Below are 6,000 nucleotides of genomic sequence, written 5' to 3'. Positions count from 1 at the left end.
TACCCATTACTAGTTTCTTATTTATTGAGAAAATTGAAGAAAAAGTAACTTTTAAGTCTTTAATGAACAAACCGTTGTTTTCATTAAACTATGCGAAAAAAATTCATCTATTGTGAGAACTTAAAAAACCTTGTTGTCAGTATAGATTTTTATGTCTTTTGTTTGTTACTTTGGTGGTGGTGTTGTAAGGGGGGTGTTGGAACATGTGGTGCTTGTGTTGTTGATGGTGTTGGAACATATGGTGTTGTTTTTTTGTTGTTGATGTTGTTGGTAGTGGTGTTGCAATAGTTTTTTCAACTATTGCAACCGATGAATCAACTGTTTGAATAGACGAAGCAACTGTTTGAAGAAGTCAAACTAGTAGCAAGGCTAGTTTGATTTATTCCAATAGATGATCCATCTGTTGCAATAGATTCCTCATTGATTGAACAAATGGGGAATCTATTGCATCAGATTGGTAATCTATTGATTCATTCAATTTTGTGCTACCCTTTTGTAATGTCTTTTTGTTCTTCTCTTGTTTGACATCAAATGAATTTCTCTTGTTTGCAGATAAAAGAAAGTGAAACAGGATCAACTTTTGCCTGACCAGCATTAAAGTCTGGAGTAAACATGGATTTGGAGGAATAAGCTGCTTGCATATAGAACCACTTCATATGTGGGAGGTATGTATTACTGATCAACCTATCGTAAAAACACATATCCAGTATAATGATTTTATAAGTATTGGTTCTTTACTTATTAGGTGTTAATCCTTCAAACAAGATATGGCATTTTACAGTTAAGATTATTAGGTTCGAACTAGTAAGGCTGAGGGACCAAGTAGGTGGTATTGATACCCTATTACGATTTAATAAAGATTTTGCTAATGTTTATGTGTCAATTTTGGAGAAGGGTTAAGGCTTTTGCTGGCAGTGAAAACATTCAAATAGAGATTTCACTACCTTTAAGGGTTCAATGGACTTTTGAAAGGCCTCTGAAGCTTTGCACTGCCGCAAACAAGAATAAAAATAAATATAGTTATTGCTCTGGTCTAAATTTATATGGATGGGTTGCTCGAGGAGACTATTATACAGCAGAAGGTTATTGTAAAAATACCTATGCGGGAAAGAGGAGGTGGAGAAAACCATATATCAAATCAGACCTTATTAAAGAAGAAACACAAGGTAGAAAGGGAAGTGTAGCAAAACTTGTTGATGAAATTGACATGAAAAATGAAAAAAAATGAATGAGCTGTGAATGTGAAAGTGTATCCAAATAATGAAAATCCATTAGTCGTTCTTGAAAAAGAAAAATGCTTAAGTGGACTGGAGTTGTGCACTTTGTTAAGAGGCTGCAACTAGCTAGCGTGGCCTGAATGAAGTCCTACAAAATACAGGACCAGAACTCTAAGGAAGCAGCTTCGCGAGCATAAAAGGTGGTGATATTGTTGGTTAGAATTGAAACTTGAACCAACAGCTCCTGAATAAAAAGTAAGGGATCAACCCAAAGTGGTAATTTCTCAAGTTAAACTTGCATCCCGTGCCTCCTGTTTATTGCTCTGGTCAGGTCAAAGGCAGTGGAAACAACAAGGCATGGGATTTCTGCCCAACTTCAGACCTTTTTATTTCTGCTGCCATTGACTTGATCATAGCCACAAATAGAAGGTATGGCATGTAAGTTAGACTTCAGAAATTAACACCTTGGCTTTTCTTATTTTTACTTCTGCAGTTGTTGGTTCAGGTTTCATTCTTGACTGAAAATCTTACCAATCTCTTGTGCTCGCGAAGTTTCTTCCTTAGAGTTCTGGTCCTGCACTTTGTGAGTCTTCATTGAGGCCACGCTCGCTAGTTGAAGTCTCTAACAAAGTGACTAGCTCCAGTCATCTTGACCATTCTTCTTTTTCTTCAACGACTGGCGAATTTTTATGTGTGGATACACTTCCACATTTAAGCTCATTCAGTTTTTTCATTTCTCATGTCAATCTTATTGGTCAAATTCACTAGAAGTTCCTTACTTGCTTCCCTATGTTTCCTCTTAGATAAGGTCTGAGATGATATATGGTCTTCTTCACCTCCCCCTTCTCTCTCAGGTATTCTTCCAAGCACCTTCTGTTGTATAATAGTCTCCTCGAGCAACCCATTTGTATAAATTTGGACCAGGGGAATTTCTATTGGTCCAACCGTTATTTTCTGCAGTGCGAGGCTTCAGAGGCCTTTCAAGAAGTCCATTGTGCCATTAAAATAGGTCCAATCACTATTGGATATTTATATTGCCGCCAAAAACTCGAACCCTTCCCCAAACTTGACACAAAAACATGAGCATAAACCATCATTAAATTGTAACAGGGTAGCGACACCACCGTCTTAGAACCCTTCGGCCTTATCAGTTCGCACCTATCAAACTAAACTGTACAATGCAGGATCTTGTTTGAAAGATCGATGCTTAATCAATAAAAAATTGCATTCACAAAATCATTGTACTTTATGTGTGTCTGTCATGGTAGCTTAATCAATAGTAATAACTCCCGTGAATGAAAGTGGATCCATTCATATGCATGCACCTTATTCTTCCTACCCTATCAAGACATGTCAGACAGTGTTTATTCATTTGCACGCATGTGATGACTATTAAAAAAGAGGTGAAGAGTCGTGACTTTTTATCTAACACATTCAAGATAGTTGACATATCGAATTCTCTATTTGTTGCAACTGATGAATCAGCTATTAGAAGAAATCAAAACATCTCCTCTAATAGATGGTCCATCTATCGCAACAGATAATACATATGTTGCAACAGATGTTGCAATAAATGGTAAATCTGTTGCGATAGACCAGGCAATGTTTATTCATCTGCACACATATGATGACTATTAAAAAAGAGGTGAAGAGTCATGACTTTTTATCTAACACATTCAAAACAGCTGACGAATCGAATTCTCCATCCGTTGCAACTGATAAATCAGCTGTTAGAAGAAATCAAAACATATCCTCTAACAGATGGTCCATCTGTCACAACAGATAATCATATGTTGCAACAGATAATACATATGTTGCACATATAAACCATCTATTGCAACAGATGGTAAAGCTATTTTGACAGACCCTCTGTTGCACATACAGACCATCTGTTGCAATAGATAGTAAATCTATTGTGACAGATGGACGATATGTTGTAACATCTCAATATTAACGGTTGTTATGAAGTCTCAAACCATTTTGAAAAGGTGAGAAGTATTAATATAAAAGAAAAAGTCGCGACTTTTCACCATAAACAAAATGTCAACAGTTTGAATGTAATTAATACAATGGAACGGAACAGTCGTGCCTTTTGGTCTGACACATCCAGATTCAATCCTCTATAAATAAGTCCCTCCTTAATCTTCATTCTACTCAACTTTATTTATTTCTTGTATTTTTTTCGTACGACATCTTCAACCACTTCTCTTCAAAGAGCATACTCCTTTCTTGTGAAGGTAAGTTTTTTTTGGGTGTAAATCTACCAGTTGGTAGTATATGTTGTATTATATTTGGACTCTTTTCTTTACATTTATCAATTCATGCATGTTCTAGATATGGCTGATCCTGTTTGGGATATTACTATTCTGCGCGACATAGTGCGGGAACTTCAGAGGCAGATTAATGACCTGCAGAGGGAGTTGGTCGCTGTAAGAGAGATGATATTCAGAGAGATGCAGAGGCTGATGAGGGCCTTGCTGCTGCGAGTTGATTGGCTGACTGTCATTAATGATGATGATGATAATAATAATAATTAGAATGTGTTTTTTCTTTTAGCGTATGTATTTTAATTTTTCTATATCAGACTATACCTAATGTATTTTATTTTTTATTTAATAAAATTTTTATTTTTAGTTGACTTTGGATTTTTAATTCTTATTCAATTTTTATTCTGTCTATTTCTTCTAAATATACATGCTAACATGTCAACGGTTGGAGGCAAGGAGCAATTTTAAATCCAGTAGCAATAGCAATTTTGGTTTTTGAGTTCTTTCAACAGATGGACCACGTGTTGAAACATATTGATCATCAGTTGGGTTTCTGTAAATAGATTATCCATCTGTTGTGACAGATTTGTCATCTGTTGAAGGAAAATATTCCAGTTTGATGGAACTGTGCTGTGTTCTTCCAACTAATGTCCATTTGTTGCCACAGATAGGAAATCTGTTGAAAATAATTATGGTTTGTTGTATTATTTAGTTCATGTTTTGCCTCTTTTTATTAATGCACAAGTTATTAAAAAGATATTTTATATATAATAAATGATAAAATTACGTTCACAACAATGAGTTAAATATATAAAAGTCCACAACAAACAACAACACAAGTTTTTTCAATTACAACGATCATGGTGGATTACGATCCGGGCATGTAGTTCTTTTGTGGCCAGCACGCTTACATACGGAGCACTTGTTTCTTCTTGATGAAAATGATTCTCCGACTCCATGCCTCCTCTTATATGGCTTTCTTTCCGGTTTGATAGTGCTTAGGTCAATATATGGAGGAGGTATTAATCTTTCCAAAAGCTCTACAGGAACAACCCAAGATTCTTCGGGAGACACCGGAGTAATATGCCCACTATATGTCATTTCATTTTTTTTCACCGAATAATATTGAGAGGAGTGCTCATAAACTTTAGGTCTGTATTTTGGACCATATTAGCTCGAAGCGCTTCCATAGCATGTGGACAGGGTATTTTGTCCAAGTCAAAAACTCTGCATGTACAAGATCTTGTTTAAAGATCGACCGTGGCAACATCACCATGAATGGTGATACTGAATTTTTAATATGTTATTTTATGAGATAATAACCTATTCCCCAAACTGATATTCGTTGATATTATTTTTTCAATTTCTAGAACAAATAAGGTTCTTCTTGGGCACTCGAAATGCACATGTCTTTCTTTAAAAAATTGGCCATACTTCTTGTTTATTATTTCAAACAGAGCGTTGATGTGAAATTCTCTTTCATCACCAAACAATAAATTCACTGATTCAGCTATGTTTAATTTCATAATATTGTACCTATACAAAAGAATCACTTAGTACGACATCATACTAAACTTGAAACTCAAACAAGACATTAAATTCATAAGAATGTACCTATCTACCGGACAGAATGCCCGGTTCCATCTCTCGAAACCGACATGTACGAGAAGTTTTGCTACCTTGGGATTCACATTCATTATTTGATTGAAATGTTCTAAAAACTCCTCTCTACAATATGCTTTAGCTGCTCTATAAAAAAGGGTCACGACCCTTTCGTTGTGATAGTTGGTCTGAATGTTCTCTCCAAGATGCCTGATGCAACAACCAAAGTAAGCTGAAGTAAAGAAAATTGAACCCATCTTTGGAATACTTGGATGCCTATCCGAAATAAAACACTACTCTTTGGTATCTTCGACATAGCTTTGCAGTTGTTCAAAAAAATCCATAAGAGGCATTACATTCCTTGTCCGCTACACAAAAAGTGACAAGAAAGATGTGATTCTCCGCATCCTGTGCCACCGCCGCTAGCAGAACTCAATTATACCTGCTTCTCAAGAAGGTACCGTCTATGGCTATGCCTTTTCTCAAATGTCAAAAATCTTGAATCCAAGCACCATAGGATACAAAAAAGTATTTGAACCTTCCGTTTTCATCAACATGTAATGTCGTCTTACTTCCAAAATTTGTGGACTCAATCATGTAACTATAGGCATCCAGGATTACATACCCATGCTCGTGTGTCCCCCTAACCAAGTCCTTGGCAATTTTCATGGCCGTATATATCTTCCAACAACTTACCAGGACACCCAATTCCGTAAGTAGTTGATTGGCTATAACCCTTGTAGAAGGGCCTTTGCCATCGGGGAAACAACTTTTGAACTATTCACTAAGGACCTTTGTCGTGATGTGAGGATTTTGGCTTGAGATGTGCTCCGAACCACATGTGTGATGTTTTTCATATTTATGAATGATGAATCTGTCAGAACTTACATACTTCACCGTTCTCAACTACCACT

This window comes from Capsicum annuum, chromosome 3, assembly GCF_002878395.1.
Source record: "Capsicum annuum cultivar UCD-10X-F1 chromosome 3, UCD10Xv1.1, whole genome shotgun sequence".
NCBI classification, from domain to species: Eukaryota; Viridiplantae; Streptophyta; class Magnoliopsida; order Solanales; family Solanaceae; genus Capsicum; species Capsicum annuum.
The sequence above is the reverse complement of the archived record's forward strand: the minus strand, read 5'-3'. Positions refer to the sequence as shown.